The 20,183-nt window shown below is 38.6% G+C and overlaps 1 long non-coding RNA gene across 1 annotated transcript; it reads left to right on the forward strand.

The window, feature by feature from the left end:
• Positions 1 to 109: 109 nt before the first annotated feature.
• On the forward strand, positions 110 to 1,470 carry LOC129145808 (uncharacterized). Its single transcript, XR_008551895.1, has 3 exons — positions 110 to 315; positions 947 to 1,001; positions 1,450 to 1,470. It is a non-coding gene; the product is annotated as an uncharacterized LOC129145808 (long non-coding RNA).
• Positions 1,471 to 20,183: the final 18,713 nt, after the last annotated feature.

Below are 20,183 nucleotides of genomic sequence, written 5' to 3' on the forward strand. Positions count from 1 at the left end.
CATCTCCGGCCAATAAGGAACAAAGCAAGTTTTCCATGTCAGAGGATGATGACATACAAATTTAAGTATAAACTTTCCATTACACATCAACTTATATTCTCAACTGTTACCTTGTATCAACATAACGGGATTGCCAAAGAAAAAGTTTTGGGCGGAGGGAGGAGGGGCTCAGGAATGCTGGGTAAAGCCGAGCTTGGGGTAGAGCTGCCATTAAAAACAAGACCTCTCTTTCCCTGGAACTGCTTGGATCTCAGAGAACACAGATGATTGGTTCTGCAGGAAAGAGGCCTCTGGCCACCAACAGGCAAACAGAAGGTCAGGAGTTTAATGACATACACAAGGTCATGGTGACCCCTCACTTGGGTCTCAGGTTTCACAATTTATAGTATGGGTCTTAGGGGACCTGTGGGAGTTTACTGAGAACCATTTGTCCTCATTAGAAGACTTTTTGTTGTTGTTTCTAGGTTTTTTATAGCTCATCTCTAGAATTCTTACAAAGAGAACTATGTTTTATAAATTATCTCAAAACTAAGAACTTGGCTGAACCAAGGAAGGCAACCATGGAAAGTGGGTAACATCTATTTTTGTTATCCCAAGTCTATCACCTATGCACTTCCAGGGATGCTTTATTACTAAACCCAATACATGTCACCAGTTACACACCCTGCATCTTGGTCCCCAGGTATCCTTAACTCCGCAGCTCTGATTTGGGTTTTGGCTAGGAGATAGCTGATAATAGGATGAATTCAGAATGTGAAAGAGTGAGTGCCTGCATCCCAATGTTCTATTAAGGGTATATCAATGAAATGACCGGGATTAAGGAGCACCTGTTCCAATGGCTCAGTGCCCATGCCAGATCAATTATTAAATACTTGAACATTACTCTGCTTGTGGAGCAGGGTACTGCATGTTTGAACTACATATGCCATTTCTTCTCTTCCCCCAGCTTCTCTGTTCCCTTACCCTATCCCAAGATTCCATCTCATGAATCAATGCCAAGGGTGAGTCACTGTGACCGATCAAAGTATGTGGTAAGCTGTAGGTGTTTTGATTCAGGAAAAAAAAAAAAATACAAGGACCACAGCTTAATTGTTATTGCAATTGTTCTTAAACTTGGTTGCAGATTAGAAAATCAGACAGGAGAGATTTTTTTAAGTACTGTCTGGCTCAACCCTATGTCAATTAAATTATATTTTTCTGTAGATAATGAATGGCATCAATAGTTTGTTAAAGACTCTACATGTTGTTCTAATATGCAGCAAAGGTTGATAACCACTGGGTTGCCATAACCAGACAGAATAACTTATCTTTGCTTCAGGGTCTACCATCCTTTAACTCAAAGGGAAATTTCACAGATGAATTCCAAGTACTCTATTTCTTCTCAGAGTAAGAAATGCTGTAGAACAGTTTTGATATCTAGGATATAATCGGTCTCTTCTTCTATCTAAGCATGGAACACCAACATTGTGCCCTCAATTCTCATCTTATCTAAGCAACAGGGGCATCAGACTGAAGACTCTGCTGAGAGGTGCTCTGATATCTGCTGGGTGTGTCTGATAAAAACCTCTCTAAGTACTTGTGCTTATGAATGCAAAATCAAACTCCATGGTACCATGCTGTTGAGTACTGAAATTAATAAAAGAAAGAAAAATCTATACCCTTAAGACACTTGACATATTATGCTTGATTTACTCTACTTAAGTTTAGTCCTTGCTGGCATTTCTACATTAAATTGTTTTTCCTGCTGTCTTATATTTTTAAGCCTTTTGAGAAGTCTGACATTAAACTGGCCACACAATAGAAAAATTGGGAGAAGTCGACTCCCTTCCACCCTTTTTTGTTAGCATAATTGTTTTTGATTAAGTCAGGTCCTAAACGAGAACCATGGGGACTTACATCACAGACATCCATCACAAGGCATGTTGAAAGCATTCTCCTACTCCAATTGGAAGTTCAACTTATGTGAACACTGAGAAACTTCTTGGAAATTCTGATGTCTCAGAAACATTTTTGTGAATCAGGTTAGGGAGTAAGGTATAGGTAAAGATCATTAAGTTAAATAACTCGAGATTAGGAAAATATCTCCCTAAAATAGTTTTTAATCAGAATTTTTTCAAAATGATATCACCACAAAATAAAAAATTAATAATAAAATTTTAAAAATTTAAATTCAAGTGTTATTTAATTTTCATGGGTTCAGCATTTCTTCTCTCATTACTTTTGTTTCTGTAACAAGTATTTTCTGTCTTGATTTCAAAACCTCTATATCAAGCATAATATATCATACATGACGTATTTCTCCAGAGGGGATGGTGGTCAGGGATCTTTATTTGACACAGAAACTGATGTATATGTTTGTAGCTATCTGCAATACAATTCATAAATGCAGGATTCATTCATCGGCTTAGCCCAGATGCGAGTTGGCAGGGCCGGTCAAAGGTTCATCTACAGAGTCTAGTCCTTGCTTCTTCATACAACTATCACTCACTAAGTCTCAGTGTAGACTAAGCATGGTGCTCTGTCTTGTTGCATTTTTACCACAGATTTCCCCCCTCATTTTACAAATGAAAAAACTGAGTTCGGAGTAGTTAAGTTCCCTGCTTAAGGCAAAGACAGAGTTCTAGGTTATGTCATTCCAAATTTTATTTGTCCTCAATAACAGCTATCTCTCATGGAAGAGAGATTATTAAATACAACTTGAAAGCGAAAGCAAATGCACGTTCATTTGTTGTCGTGCAGGTCAGAAGTGCGGGGTTGAGAGGATTCTCCAGAGACAGAGTAGAGAACAGAACAGATAGATCTACTGAAACACACTGCTGAGGGGAGCATCGGGACAGGAGAGGCCTGCTGCGCCATCTTCTGTTTTGAATCTTCCCAGGCCTACCTTGAAGGCCACCGGGACTGGGATCAGATCATTCATGTAGATCAGGACTTTGCCTGCTCTCACTCTAGACATTCAAGGGCAAAGCTAATTCTCTGGTATGGAGGCTGTCCTGTGCATTGTAAGATGTTCAGTATATCCCAGGGTCTAGCACCCTCTCTGCCATTGTGACAACCTAAAATGACTCCAGACATTATGAAGTATCTGCTGTGAGCAAAATCATCCCAGTTTGAGAAGCTGTGACAGACACCAAAATGAGAATGGGGAGCCCTGGAATTTTGCCAGAGCAGCAGCCCTATGACAGCCCACCCATCACCAAAATGTTCCAAATGAAAACTGAGATCAAAGTAAGTGAGTCAAATCAAAGGCAAAAGGGCACTCCTGGAAGAACAGAGGGTTGGAGACTCCTCTAAAACATTTATATACCCACCAGACAGACTAGACTGGAGTCAGTGCCACCCCCCAAGACGGTGACTTTACAGATAGCCACATTCACATTCCTCTAGGAGCCATCAGCTGATGTCACCTTGCAATGTCTGGTTTATGTCACACCCTGGTAGACCTATTGTCTGCTCTGTGCTGTGGTCTACATTTCCCATTTCTCAAAAGGAGAACAGAGAAGGGAGCCAGCAGCTTTGGCAGAGGTGAAATCTTGAGGTCAATGTGTAAAGTCTTGCTACTGGTCTGGTTTCCTTCACAGCATAAAGATTATTCCTATTCCACAAAATGTTCCTGTGTCATACATTCCAAGGGCTTTCAACCTAACATTATCCAAATTGCTGATACCCTCCCCTCTCCAAACACCCCAACAAAAGGAGGCAAACTAAACCACAAAAGGCAGTTATTTAAATCTTGGGACATTAAGACTTAGAATTAAGACCCTAAGAATCACTGAGCAATGAATTTTAACCTGAGCACCAGGCCGTGTTAGCAAAACAGAGTAACCAGGGGATGAATTTAATTTATTTGTTGGTCTTGGCATACTGATTTTCTTATCTCCCCAAGTGTTGATCCTGGTGGAATTGCAGACACTTTCAACTCCAGTTCAAGGTGATATGCAGGATGAATGCAAGCCACTTCATTAACAGTTGATAGCAAGTACAGAGAGAGGGGGGACAGACACAGGAATGTTCTAAAATTCCAAAGGTATTTTCTCCAGAGCAATTCTCTCTCCAGCAATTTGGTTTCTATTTCAAACAAGCTCAAGAGAGTGGGCTCTGGCGAATTGCACACAATATTGAAAAGCCTTATAGCTTGGTTTCTTTTCAGGCTCCCTTTGCTTACTGCCACCCTGGATAGCACAGGAGATGTGGTCCCCGCATTGTCATGGCAACAGGGTGCCACTAAGTTGGCTGAAAGCCACTAGGGGCCTGAAAATGATATTTCTGCCACATGGACGCTTCTCCCTTGGCACATTGAGGACCCCAACTAAACCAAAGGCATTATGTGCCTGCCAGAAATATCTCTAGGGGTTTCCCTCTAGTAAACTAGCACACAGACACGCTCTTGGCTGGAGAACTCTTCCTGCCATTGAACTCAACTGACAGGATGAGTTATTTTGAGCAGAAGAGCCTTCTTTGAGCTCAGAACTGATCTGCCCTAGCCAGATGGCTCAAAGAATGAATCTGACTTTTCCTCCTCCTTCCTAATCTTCTGATATCCAGGCCATTTATGTGTCTCAAATATTTTTTCAGGGAGTTGAGTAAGGAAAGAATAAACCAAGTAGTAAATGCTCCCACTCTGCTCCTTCAAATATTCTTCTGTTGTATAAGCCCCAAAAGAACTGAAAAATCACTGGCTGAAATAGGCACATCTGAAAACATGTGACTTTTCCCAATCTGTGAGCATGTCAATTTGTTTATCAGTAATTGTTGGTTGGCAAGTTTTTTCCTTGCTGCTCAACACTGAGGCTGGTAGGTATGGATCATGTGATGCTCATGGTAAATCTCAGCTTCAGTGTGGTCAGTCTTGTCAGAGTTCAGAGAAGACAGTGAATGGAACACAGTCCAGAAATTAAACGGGAATCCACGTATGTGAACTGCTCACCCGGTCACCCGAAGAAGAGCCAGACTATGACCTCCATAAATGACCCCTGTCTTTTTTTATTTCCTGCAATCTCTTCTCCATAAAGCATGCAGAACGATCAAATGAAAATGAGGTCATGCTGCACCTCAGTTTAGAACAGCAAACTCCAAAGTTTTATCAGGGTCTCTTTGAGTTTTATTATGGTGTCCAGGAATTTTTATCATGATTTTAAGAGTTTTATCATGGTCTTCACAAGTTTTATCACGGCCTCCATGATCTGGCCCATGATCAGCTCCTTCTCCAATCTCATTTTTCAGCTGTGCCGTCTCAGTGACTCCAGTTCAACTCTCTTGTTTTCTTTTTTTTTTCTTTGAATGCACTGAGCCCAGTTCCTACCCACACATGGTTCAAATGTCTACTGACCTTTGAGGTCTATGCTGGCTGGCCAATAAAACCTCTCATAGCCTTTTACCCAGAATATTCTTTATCACCTTTACTCCTTATTTTTTTGTCATAGTAAACACAGATTTATTTCTCATTCCACCCCTAAAAGGTCAGCTATATGAGAGCAGAGACAGGGTAGTCAAGGAAGGCCTCTCTGAAGAGGTGGTATTTGAGCAGAGACCTCGGTCGGTAAACTCCCAGGGGTGCAAAGGATCAAGGTGGAGGAAAGAGGACTCCTGTCAATATAGAAACACAAAAACCCCGCGGCAGGAGTGACTTCAAGAAAATAAAAGGGGAAGTGTTTTTTTTTCAATAATTTTGTAAGTTTTTTTAAAATGCTGGAATCCCCCCCAATTTCTCTTCCAAAGCTGTTTATTTACATTTGATAGCATTCAATGAAGACTTTGTATACTTAGAGGTTCACCAATTCTCTCCTCTGTGCATGAACATTTTCTGTACTGATACATGTGGGCCAATAGGCATTTGTGAAAGACATTGTGTCTGGGAAAAGAAAACCGAGACTGCTAATCCATCCCTCGCTTAGCCCGGAGGAAGATACTTATCTGGACTTTTTAACATGCCTTCTCACTGTGGAACACTAGTTCTAGCCCATTTAGAAAATTGAGATTAAGCAAATGAAGTGTCATCTTGACCAATATCAAAAAGAGTAATTTATGGAGCATGCAGGCTAAAGCCTAATTCTCTGGAAGAATTAGAAAGATAGTCCAAAAAACCTTTCATCGGAGAGACTAAGTGCTAATTCCTGGTTACTCCACCACTCCACATTATGGAGAGAAATAGGATTAGATTGTGAATCCTTAAAATGTATATGAGATACATATACAAAAGCTGGCTTTAGAGAAATAAATTACGATACCAGGTAATACCTTGGGCGTAGATAGGAAAATGTAGGCCAGACACGTCTAATTTAATTATGCCAAAAGATCTGAGTTGCTTAAATTTTTAAAAAGCTTTAAATACTTTATATGTCTCAGAGTAAGGAATAACAGTGGCTATAAGTTCCATCTATCACCTAGCATATAGGAAAAGACCAAATAAAGTCATTTCACCCTAAGGTGATGCAACCTAATCTGCCACCACTCCAATGTGTGTTTGCATTGTAATTTCATTCTGTTGAAAAGTTATTAAGCAATAAATCAGGCTTTCTGTTCACTGATTAAGCTTGTCTTATTTTTCAGTGATCTTTAATAGGATGTGGCTATTATAAATAGGTGACGGGGTTATAAGTAATTTTTAAAATGTGTGTAATAACTTTATCATCTTCATCACAAACTATGGACATTAAAGTTCAACCAAAATCTCCCTAGTGAATGACCTTGTGCCACTTGACCCGAGAGCCTGAGCTTCCATCATCTTTGCCTCCTCACTTTGTCCCACAGTCCATGGGTGGAATGAGCTTTCTGTGGTTGCTGTCTGGTTACCAATTCCTGTCATCTTCTCAGCCTCTCTTTCACATCACCCATATAATAAGTCTCTTCATTTTAGACCTTCAATTGTATATAGATACAGAGTGGTCTGCTAAGATTGATTGGATCCTAACTCATACAGAGACCATGCATAACATGTCCAAGGCCATAGTTAAAAGAGATAAAGCGAAAGTGAAACTCAAGTCCATGTACATCCATACTCTTTCCCCTACTTGCTGTTGCTTGGATAAATTAACTTATTCAGGAAATATTTACTGAGCACCCACTATCCACTAGGGACTGTAATAGGAAGTGGATAAATAAGATTCTGAAAGCTAACACAACTGGCAAAGATATCAGAGATGACCCTATTTTGGACTCTTTCTTTACAGATGAAATCTCTTCCCAAAAAAAAGTCTGATTCGTTGCTTTTCCTGTGTTTATGGCTACATACTCCAAAGGGCAGCTTGGGCAATGAGGAAATGCTTCACATTCACCAATGTCTCAGAAATGATTCACAAGACTCTTCTAATTTAAGGCAATGACAATGTTCATTTACCATAACGTCAGAAGGGGCATTCAGAATCAGATGATCAGAGAGGATGAACCCCATGACTGCCATCATCCCAATTCACAGATGCATTCTTGTTGGCATGTTCTGTTTGGCTGAGTCCTTGAACCACCTCTCCCCCCAAACCCTCCTAATCCCCCAGCCCTGTACCTACTTTCCCCATGGAGATACACTCATAGGGAGTCTGGCCTGGGCGCTACAAACTTGTCATAAAATTCATGTTTCATTATCTTCTGCTCCCAGAGCAGGTAACTCCTAAATGATACCATGAAATCCATCTTGTTTTAAGTCGAGAGAGTAGAGGATTAATAAAATCCATCTTGTATGCCCTATCTCTTCCTGTATCTTATCAGTAAGGGGAGGACTGAAAGCACATGGCAGTGGCACAGAGGCAGCAGGGAATTACTGAGAGGCTAGGCATGTCCATATTAAGGTTTATGAAGTTTATGCACATCTAAAAGGAATTTGATAAGATACAGAATCAGGAAAGAATTTTGTTTTGTATATGTCAGGCTGAGTACCTCAGACTTTAAGGTTTATAGCTTTTAGAATAAATAACTCCATGCTCAAGGTAGCCCAACAAAGAAATTGAGGCACATAAAGTTGACATGACTTGCCCAAAGCATAATCCAAGTTTGTTGCGAATACTGTTGTCCCCAGACAGAAAAGGATAACTGCTTAATTTGGTTTTGCCAATAAAACATTTCAAACTATTTATTTACACACACATACATATACACATGGTTGTTTAGGAATTGTTGGAAAAAGTAATGGCATGAAAGGAGATTAGACTTAGAAAGCAAAAAGCAATTTTACCACTCAGAATATCTATCTTCAATAAAAATGATTATTTACACAAGGAAACAAACCTCTAAAGAGATCCAACATCCTCTGTATGCACAATAAATGCAGTAACTTATAACTGAGCGAGTCCACTCTCCTCTTTTCACCACTAGGATTGTTGAGGTCAATAAATAAGAATGCAAATACTGGTGTGTGTATAAAGTCTCAGTATTAAAATATGCGTTTCTTTGGGGTTTACAGCACAGCTTAAAACAATGTGATTTTTCTTTTCACGATACCGAAAACTTCAATCCATGCATTTGGTGACTTGACCACCTTCCTCTGTGAAACACATCAGGTGTCAGTCACATCTTGGCCTCATCTGGGAATAATTCACAATTAAGTATTGGCTCAGAAAGACAAAAAAATAATATTTTTTATTTAATTTTTAGTGATGAACTTTTCATTTTTTTTATTTAGGGAACAGCAGTTTACAACATTGTATGTGATTTAGAGACATAGGATCACACCCGTTAGGTGTATGTTACTACACCACACCCCCCCACCACCAAGGAACTGGAAGCCCTCCACCATTGTCAGTTATACCCCATCCTCATTTTGCTCTTTCCCCTCTTCTTCCTTTACTGGTAGATTCATTTCTTTGGTGAGAGTTCTAGGATTTGTTAATGGTTTTGTTTTACCTGACCCTCTGTTTTATTTCCCTATATTCCATCTGGCATTTGTCTTTCCTGACTTATTTCACTTGGCATGACCCTGTCTGATTCCATCCATGTTGTTGCAAAAGAAAGGAGTTTATTTTTTTCTTTACAGTTGAGTATTAAATTCCATTGTGTATATATAACACATCTTCCTGATCGACTCATCTGTTTTGGGGTGCTTAGAGTGTTTCCATAGTTTGACTATTGTAAATAGTGCTGCAATGGTCATTGGGGTGTACATGCCCCCTTTGAAACAGTGTTTTTACATTCTTTGGGTAAATAACTATGAGTGAAATTGCTGGATCATATGATAGATCTATTTTTAATATTTTGAGAAATTTCAATACTGTTTTCCATAAGAAATGGAATTGTCTATATTCTTACCAACAGTGCATGAAGGTTCTTTTTTCCCCATATCCTCAACAATACTTCCGGTTTCTGATCTTTTTGATGTGGTCATTCTCATAAGTGTGAAAGGTATCTCATTGTGGTTTTGATTTGCATTTCCCTAATAATAAATGATGATGAGCATTTTTTCATGTGTCTGTTGGCCAGCTGTATATCTTTTGGGAGAAGTGCATATTTAGTTGTGCCAATTTTTTATTGGGTTGTTTTCTTTTTGTTGAGTTGGATAAACACTTTGTATATCTTCCATATCAATCCCATGTTAGATGTAATGCATGTAAATATTTTCTCCCATTTAGTAGTGTGTCATTTTGTTTTAATGCAGAAGCTTTTTAGCTTGATGTAGTCCTAATTGTTTATACTCTCTTTTATTTTTCTTTCTATTGAAGATGAATCCATAAAGACATCACTGAAGCCTGTTTTTGTTTTATCATGCAATGTTTTTGTCCATTTTTTCTTCTATTTATTCTATGGCTTCAGGTCTTACCTATTGTGATTTACCTATTGTGATTCAATTGTGATTCAATTTTTGTGTATGGTGTGAGCCAGTGATCAAGTTTCATTCTTTTGCATGTAGCTGTCCAGTTTTCCCAACTCCATTTTTTGAAGAGGCTTTCCTTTCACCAATGTATACTCTTGTCTCCTTTGTCATAGATTAACTGTTCATATAAGTATGGGTTTATTTCGGGGCTTTCAGTTCTATTCCATTGCTCTGTGTGTCTATTTTTGTTCCCGTACCATGCTGTTTTGATTATTTTAACTTTGTAATGTAGTATGAAGTCTGGGAGAGTGATAGCACCCTTCTCCCTCTCAAAAGAGAACTTTTTATTTCACATATATTGGTATAAAAGCATATTCATAAATGCTCTGAGGATCCCCTTATCAAGCATGCAATTTCATTCCATTCCCCTTTAACGTAACTCCCTTCTAAGAATAAGGCAATGGAAGTCATACTCTGTGACTTCTCAGACTGTATCCATAAAAGGCACCTGGTGCTCTCTCCTCTTGAGCCACCATGTAAAAAGTCTGGCTACCATAAAACTGCCATACTGGAGATATCATACAGAGAGAGACAGGCAAGGAATTCTAGTTATATGAGTTGTCCCTGCCCAGCACCAAATATATGAATGACAACCGCTTTAGGGTGACTCAAGGTTAGCCACCACCTGTCTGTAACTTTTTTAACAACTTCAAGTAGCAATTATATAGCAGAGCCCTGTCAGCACATTGGATTGTGAGAGATAATATAATAAATGATCATTATCATTTTACACTATGAAGTTAGGGTGATATACCAATATATAACCATAGCATCCAAAAATAATTACCTTTCTAGTTAGTGGGACCCTGATACTTTTCAACTGCCTGAAACGTTTTCCCTTTTAGGAACTTTTCCCCATTCCAATTCCATATGATTTTTCTGGCATTGTCCACTAGGTAACTCAAAGACCTCTGCCTCAGTGGCAGATGTGTGGTCCAACCTGGCAATCAGAGTACCCCACCCTACAGATAATGATTTATTCAAGGCAGGGGACACATGATCCAGCAGGGTTAATCACAGACACTTGGGGAAAACAATTCAGACCCTCGATAAAGGAGATGTTGTCCTTTTCTCTGGATCCCCTAGTTACATAGTGGTAACTTTACTTAAAGGAAAAAGGAAGTTGGCCTGGAAATAAAGATAGGACAAAAGAATACAGAGGCCAGAGACAGGTGTGGAAAGCAGAGAATCAAGGATGGGGGTTGGGGTGGAGAGATTGAGATCTATATTTTAACTGTTGTGTCTAGTCATACTGAAGCCAGGGTCCTCCTCTCAACATTTTTTTCATACACAGGAGTTTATAAAGCATCCTCTTTGCTTTAATCTAGTTTGAGTTTGCAAAAAGTTCTGTCTAATTCAATAAGCTTTTAGAAAGAAGGGATCAGGAAAGAGTTTAAAAGAGGGATACAATTTTAGTATGAACAACTTACAATTATCCATACAAATGCTGCATGCCAATGTTGGAAAACAAAGCATGCAATTCATTTTTAATACAGACAACATACTTAATCTAGCAGAAAATAGAAGTATACAACTGAAGGGCCAAGATAAAGATTGGAATGTGATTTAATATATATTTTACTTTAGGATGTAAATATTACTCTAAGACCCAAAACTTAATGGTTTAAGACATTTGTTCTCACCTTTCCTATGGGATAGCTTTTCAGGAGCAGCTTAGCTGAGTCCTCTCTCTTAGGATCTCTTAGGCTTAAAAGTGTCCAATAGAGCAAGAGTCTCATCTGAAGACTGAAATGGCAAGATCTACTTCCAAGCTCACTTGTGAAATTACTGGCAGGATTCATAACACCACAGGCTGTGGACTGAGAGGTTCATTTCTTCACTGTGTGTTGGCAAAAAGACACCTTGCTGCAGAATTCTCTAAAGGACAACTTAAAGGTGGAACTGGCTATCATCAGGATAATCAAATGAGAGAATGAGAGTAGAAGCAAGATAGAAATCACAGTCTTGTAACCGATACCAGAGAAATGACATCCATTACTTTGCCCTATTCTATTTCCTAGAACCATGTCACTAAATCCAGCACACTCCTGAAGGAGGACATGAACACCAGGAGTCAGGGATCACTGAGAACTCATTTAGAATCTCAGTATCCCTCCAGGCCATTCTCACTGCACAGAGAACTTCTACATTCTCTGCTACCACACTTAAATCCAACTGTCTTTTTTAAGAGGGAGTTCGCACTACAGAAACTGGTGGCAGAAAAAACATTTTAAAAAAGTGCAGGGAGAGATTTTCCAAAACCCGAGCTGCTCCAGGATTTCTATATATTTGGTTATTGTGAACTGACCAACAATTTTGTGAGACAGTCACAACTAAATTTGTCTCATTTTATTTTAGCTTATTGATGAGTGATCAGGAAAGGGCACAGGGAATGAGAGACAGTGATGTCACTAGACCTTCAAGCATAAGGTGTGCCAGCATCGGGATATGCTGACTCCTAACACAAGAAAACACAACTTTTTTTTTTTAAGATTTATTTATTTATTTATACAAGAACAGGCCAGATGCATGGGAGGTTGAGAGGATTCACCAGAGACAGAGCGGGGAACAGAACAGGCAGACTGATGAAATACACTGCTGAGGGGAGCAGCGGGCGAGACAGGAGAGGTCTGTTCGCTATGTGGGTTGCTTCGAGGCCTGCGGGAATTGAACCGGCACTGCAGAGACTGCAGACAGCTTCACAGCACTGCGCTCAACCACCTGCGCCACCAAGGAGGCCCAAAAAAAACACACCTTTCATTGTCTTAGGGAAGACTGGCCTCGGACTAAAGCCTTCCAATTCAAGCCACTGAGGTCACTCCCCACCTGGCTCCACTGCTTAGAAACACAGTACACTTGAGTCTGCAGGAATGGTAGCTGGAGTTCAGAGTGGATAAATTTGAAGGCATGGGAAGATCATCACAAGCTATCTGCTTATCAGAAGCACTTAGATCCTCCTTATTTCAGAAAAAAATTAGTTCCTCTCCTTTATAACCATTAATTACTCCATAAAACCCTGTTTCCCTATTGTAAACATGTTCCTCCAGCTAAATGAATCTGTAAAACCAAACTGACACCATTAGAAGAGCTCTTTGTTAAGCTTAGAAAAGAACTTTCATTATTCATATTTGGCACAAGAAAAAGGATGAAATCATTTGCATAAAAACTACTGAATGTAGAGTTTTAAAAGAAGCTTTAGATTCCAAGATGCTTTATTATAAAAATAGTTTTACTTTATTTAGAGAAGCATTATAGAACGTGTTATTATCATTTTTATATTACCTTTCTCTCAAATAGAGCAGGAGGTTCTAGATTTCACTCTTGCTACTTATTCTTGAATTAGTGTCTTTAATTCCCACATACAGAAAGGGCCATATAGATTTGTCCAGGGAGAACAAAAGCACTAGTCAGTGGCCTGAAGGTTTCTTTTATTAGCATGTTCCCTAGAGAGGAAGGCCAAGCTTGATGTAGGAAGTAAAGCAGCAGCAGAGACTTTTCCCAACTTAATTCAAGTTATGTGTATGTCAGGTTTACTTAAGAACACACACATACACACACAACCTATGTAATTACTAAATAAGGAGATTCTTGAGAGAATTATTGCATGTTAGTAGAGAGCTCTGCTACAAAATCCTTCCCATCACCAAAATACCAATATAAAAATTGAAACTTTATGTTTAGCTCTGACCATCAAAACTGTAACCAACTCTCCCTAATGTGCTTTTTCAAGCTAGTTATGACCAATCTAAGCACGAATCTAAGATGGAGTTGTCTTTGAGAAGAGGCTTTAATGTTCTTCTCTCTTCCTTTGCCTTTCAATCCAAAGAAGAGAATTAAGGTCAGAAAAGACAAGTGTTTCCATTCTGTGGTCTCACTCAATATTGTCCATGAAAGGTATCTCAGAAGCATGGGAGGCTACCCTGGTTAGAGTAGATCTTAGGTTTTGCAATTAGAATAATGACATCAAATGTGTGCCAACAGGAATCCAGGTGCACATGGTTCTTGAAGTCATTTTAAAGTGGCTTACTTGAATATATTGTTCCATTCACTGCAATTGTGACAAGGGACATAATTGCAAAATGCTTGACTCATTGGTTTTCATTCTTAGTTCCTCCAACTTGGAAGGGAGAGTACTATCTTTCCCATCTAGCATTGGAACACCATACTTGTCTCTTGTTTCCAAGTTACCAACCTTGACAGATTTTTTTTTAAGGTTTATTTATTTATACAAGTACTGGGTACAGTCAGAAACGTGGGAGGGTGAGAGAATTCACCAGAGCCAGAGCAGGGAGCAGAGCAGGCAGAATGACGAAGTACACTGCTGAGGGGAGCAGCAGGCGGCAGGAGAGGTCTGCGTGCCATGTGGGACCCTCACCCAGCAGCCGGGGATCAAACTGGCGCTGCAGAGGCTTCGGGCAGCTTCGCAACCCAGCGTTCAACCGCTGCGCCACCAGGGAGGCCCATCCTTGACAGATTTTTTTAATCATGAACTACTTATAACCTCCTACCTGGACTCAAATTAATTTTAGCAATTTTATCCAGAACTTCAAATGAGTTATTTTGGTTATTTCCAAATATCCTCTCCAGCTTGGAAGCAGACTCACAGATTGGGAAGATGGAACCCCACTCCAGGTAAATTGTACTGCAATTTTGCAGTCTTTTGCTTCCCATGGAAGGCAGCTTAGTGGCCTTAAGGGTACAGGAAATATTGTCAGAGACTCTGAGTTCTAATCCTAGTTCTGCTTCTTTGAGCTGCATTTTGTTCATCTCTGCAATGGCAATTAATAATGGTACCCACTTTTACAGACATGTTGTAAGGGTTAAATGAGACAATCTATGTAAAACACCCTTAACAGTGGCATGACATAGGAATATAGTAGGATTCAACACAAAGCAGCACATGCCATCATTGTATTTGTGATAGCAAGATTGTGGGGAAAGTGAGTTCATACATGCAAAAAAAAAAAAAAAAAAAAAAACTCAGAGTAACAAAGCATGAGTTTTCAAATGGGAATGTGTAATCTGAGTGGGTTAGAGAAAGCTTGGTTGATTCAGTAGTTGGATGGTTGTCGTGTGTGTCCAGTGGTTGAAGTGATGGTGGAAAAAGAAAAACACAAGCTCCTGGGCCTTTTAAGTTATACTTCTCCCAATATCTAGGGATTTAATGAGGCCATAATAAAAGTCCTAGTCCTACAGTCATAGTAACTTAGAAATATCAAATACAATCCTCTAATTTTAGAGATGGAGAAATGGAGGTCCAGCAAGATGAAATGACTTGTCCAAGATTATGCAACTGGTTTATGGTAGAAGTAGTGATGCAATAAAGGTCTTATGACAGTCATGCCATTCATTTTTTAACACCATTCAGTAAATAATTATATTTCCTGAATTATAGTTTTTATTGTAACACTATCATGAAAGTGTTCAAGGTGTCATGATCTTCAAATCAACTTTATGCTTCATCTAACTCCAGTTTAATTTTTTACTACTAAGAAGACAAATTTGACATCATAAATTCCTTTTCATCAGGACTGAAAGCAAATTATTATTATGCTAAGAGTTCCCAATGACTGAATTCATCAAATTCAGCAGCCTACACATAAAATAGAGTGAAACATAGAATAGAAACTGGGTATAGGAAGAATGGGAAAAGGTGGAATGATCAACAAAAATAGTGTGAGCTGAGTCAGAAGAACTAGAAGGTACTCTCATGATCTGCAATTGCCATTTGACTCATACCTGTCACAAGAGGGAAAACAAAGACCTATATTTCAATTATCTTCCACTCATGAGCTATGTGACTGGAGTCAGTTACTTAAACTTGCAGGGCTCCAGACTCTGTTTCTATAAACAGGAGATAATAACATGTGACTCACAGGGTTGTTTTCATGAAGCATTAAGAGAAAATGTTGATGATGTCCAGCACAGTGCCTGGTCCATTGTGTTTAACATTCTCTCAATCCAGGTATATCCAAATACACTATTTTTCTATAAAAGCAATGATAGTCTGTTATGCAGCAGGTCTTCCCTAATTGGGCTCTTGTTTTGTTTTGTTATGATTTTTCCAAATTAAAAAGAATGAGATGGGAGCTGGTTTAGATTATACCATCACCACAAAAGAGTTGCATTACGACCTATTTTTAAGTTGGCACAGCATAACTGGGGCTATTTCTTGGTGTTGGGTAGAAGCAAGAACTGGCAGTCACCCCACCTATGCTGTGTGGGTCATATCAACCAATACAGTCATTAATAGCTCAGAGGCCTGGATTCATGCCTAGGCTCTTTCCTTCCTCTAATATTCAGGTGTCCCTCTCCATAAAGCTTGCTTAGACCACTATCCAGCATTATTGAAATGCCCTCTACTTACAATTAGAGATCCAATCAAGGTGATTACAAGTGCATTTATGATGCTATTGATGCAACCTCTAATGCCATCTATTGGTGATGGGTAGAATTGATATGTTTCCAGTCCAATGCATAACTTTGTTGAGTTCTGCAACAATTTATGGTAGACTGTCTCTGAAGATGGTCATTAAGCCACCTTACAAGAAATACTAAAGGAAGTTATTTAGACTAAAACAAAGTATTTCCAGGTGGTAATTCAGATTTCCACAGAAAAACAAAGTGTGCACGAATAAAGGTAGTTATGTAAGTACAAAAGGTAATACCAATGCCCTTGTTCTTCACTTTCTTCCTAGCCAATATAAAAAGCAACTTATAAAAAAAAAAGGTATGCAATCATATTGTTAGACTTACAATAGAGATGTGGAATATTTGACAATAGTAGTACAAAGGGAGTGAATCAGAGCAAAGCTATCTTGGAGTAAAGAAATGATACCAGACAGTAGTTTGAATGAATAGAAATAAATAGAACCAGAAATGATTAAGTAAGAAGGTTAATATAACAAACTATAAATATATACTTTTCCTTTCTTCTTTCAGTTTTGTCACATCCTTGAAATGTTGTAAAGCAATAATTTTAATGATGTATTATTGGGTTTATTACATATGTGTATGTAGATGTAGATGTGTAATAATAACAGCACTAAAGGAACAAGGGGTAATAGAGTCATAGCATAGTAACATTTTTGTTGTCACTGTAATAAAATTTTTACTAGTCTGATAAGTTCAGATATATGCGGTAAGACACAGCAAGCAGTAAGAAAACATCCTCCAAAAATAGTCTGTAAAGATCATTAAAGGAATTAAAAGTTTCAATGGAAAACATTTATATAATGTAAAAGAAAGGAGGGAAAAAGAAGCAGCAGTAAAGGAAGAAAGACATGCTCCATATACAAAAGAAAAAATAAAAAGACACACATAAATCCCACTAAAGAGTAGTAACATTAAATGTGAACAGACCAAACAATGCAAGTAAAAGTTAAAAATGTTAGACTGAATTAAATAACTATATACCAACTAAAGGAGATACCCTTTAAATTTAAAAATACAAATACATACAAAGTAAAAGGGATGAAAAAAAGACACACCATGCAATTAGCCACCATAAAAGAGCTGGAATATGTATACAAATAATAAAATCTCTCTTAAAATAAAAATTGTTACTAAAGAAAAAAAGGATCATTTTATAATGGCAAATGTGTCCATCAATCAGGAAGACATAACAGTTATAAATATCAATGCATATAAAAATAAAACCCCAAAACACATGAAATGAAACTGACAGAATTAAAAGGGGAAAGAGACAATTCAGAAATAATAGTCGGTGACTTTAATTTCACTTTCAATAATGCATATAACTAAGATACTAACAAGGAAGCAGAAGACTTAAACAACATGATAAAACAACTAGACTTAACAGACATCTATAAAAAAGTACAACTAACAACAAAAAAGGCACATTTTCCTCAAGAAGTACAGGATACTCCAAGATATACCACATGTTGGGCTTCAAAACAAACCTCAGTAAATTTAAAGGGATTGAAATAATATAATAATTAGTTGTCTCACCACACTGGAATGAAATTAGAAATCGGTAACAGATTTTTGGAAAGTAACATACATGTGGAAATCAAAGAATTCACTTATATATAACCCATGAACCAAAGGAAAAAAATCACAAGTGAAATTAGAAAATACCTAGTGCTAAGGGAAAATGAAGACTAATACTCCAAAACTCATGGGATGCAGCTAAAGCAGTGTTACAAGGGAAATATGTAGCTGTAAATGACTACATTAAAAAATAAGAAACATCTGAAGTCAGTAACATAAATTTTTACCCTAAGACACTGGAGAAGGAAAAGGTAAACTAAATCCAAAGCAAATAGAAGGTAGAAAATAATAACAAGTAGACCTGAAATTAATTAAAGGATAGAAAAACAGTAAAGAAAAGTTAATGTTAACAAAGAAAAAACACCAACACTTCCTCCTTCCCACTATATACACGCATCTCCTTCCATCAAAAGGTGTGAGTTTATTTTTCTTCCCTTTGAATCTGAACTGGCATAGTGGCTTACACTGACCAATCAATTATGGCAGAAATGACACTTAAAGCAGCCACTATGCTACATAATACCCAGCTAGCGTGCTGGGAGAGAGGTTTCATGGAGAGGCCCTGGGGGATGATGGGATAGGTGGTGAAGAACCAAGGTTTTCTAACCATCAGCCAGTGCTGGGTGTGAAACAGGGCTTTTGGAGCCACACAGTCCAGCCTAAACACCAAATGAATGTGAGTTCATGAGTTAACAGCCAACACCATGTAGAACAAAAGAGCTACCTTGTCATCAACAGAATTGTAAGAGATAACATTCAGTTGTGTTAACTTACTAATCGATAAATAATTGAAAAAAGATTTTAGGTTAAGACAAATAGAGACACAAATGTTGGCTGGACGTCTGTCTCATTTCTATACTGTTAAAGATAGAAAGCACCTGATCTTCTGGTCCAGCGGGCTTCAGATGCCCACAAATGAAACTCAGTGAAAGTTCGGTTTCTCTAGTTGAAGTAACAACATTGTTTATAAGACACCCAATCCCTTTCTGTTTGGCTTCTCTAATTAGCCCTCACAGGCTTCTGAATCTCCTGCCAGATTTTGAATAATTTTTGAATAACCCAAACATTATTTTTTTTTAAAGATTTATTTATTTATTTATACAAGCACTGGAGAAATGCGGGAGGGTGAGAGAATTCACCAGAGCCAGAGCAGGGAGCAGTACAGGTAGACTGATGAAGTACACTGCTAAGGGGAGCAGCAGGCGTGGCAGGAGAGGTCTGTGCGCCATGTGGGACCCTCGCCAGTGGCTGGGGATCGAACCGGCGCTGTAGAGGCTGCAGGCAGCTTTGCAGCCCAGCGCTCAACCGCCAACCCAAACATTATGAACACTATTTCAAGACCCTTAATTTAATACTGTGATTTTACAGATGAGGCAAAGGAGGGAAAAGAACATTTCTAAGTCATCTAAAAAGTTATTGCTGATTTATAATCAAAGCCTAGTCTCCTAAGTTTCATTCACTACTTCATTCTCAACACCAGAGTTTTTCTGAAAAGTGCTTTCACTCTCTGCTTACTTTTGGGGCCATGTCCTTCTATTATAGGCTAGCTAGAGCATAGAAGTTAAAATACAGACTTTAGAGCCACATTCCCTTATTAGTTTTGTGATCTTAACCTCTCTCAGCCACAGAGACCAACACTGAGTCCCCAGTATAGCAACATTCCCTGGGGGTGATCAGCTAGTTACACTGGCCTGGTTGATTACCCTGGATGGCTTCCATCACAGAAGGCGCAGCATTTTGTTCTTGCAGGAATAGACGCTTACCCCTGATATGAATTTGCCCTCACTGCACTCAGTGCTTCTGCCAAAACTACCATCTGTGGACTTAAGGAATGCCTTAGCCACACTCATGCTGCTTGACACAGCATGCTTCCAATCAAGGAACTTCACAGCAAATGAAGGGTGACAGTGGGTTCATGTTTATGGAATGTACTGTTTTTGCCTTGTTCCCCACCATCCTGAAGTGACTGCCTTGACTGAATGCAAAAATAGCATTGCAAAAATTCAGTCATAATGCCAGAGAGGTGGCAAAGACTGCAGCACTGAGCAAGGTTTTCCAGGAAGCTCATATTATTACAAATGTGTTCGTATATTAAGCAATTTTTTCCTTCCCTCTCTTAATTCCTTATCATTCAACATAAGAGGTAGTAAATTTAGTTCATGGTATTTAAGTTACCAGATATGAAAGGGAAGTGTGAATATCACCCCAGGACTTTGCACCCTCTTCTGAGGAAAGTGTTGCTGGTTGTAAGCAGGGTAACTGTATCATGTTAAGTAGAAGTTATAGTCTTTTTTTAATTATTATTTTATTTTTAGCATAGTTTTACATCATTCTTCAACTATAAACCAGAGACATTCTGCAGTGGGGAAAAGGG

The sequence above is a fragment of the Talpa occidentalis genome, unplaced genomic scaffold (genome assembly GCF_014898055.3).
Source record: "Talpa occidentalis isolate TD23 unplaced genomic scaffold, MPIMG_talOcc4v2.1 talOcc4.10, whole genome shotgun sequence".
In the NCBI taxonomy this organism is placed as follows: Eukaryota; Metazoa; Chordata; class Mammalia; order Eulipotyphla; family Talpidae; genus Talpa; species Talpa occidentalis.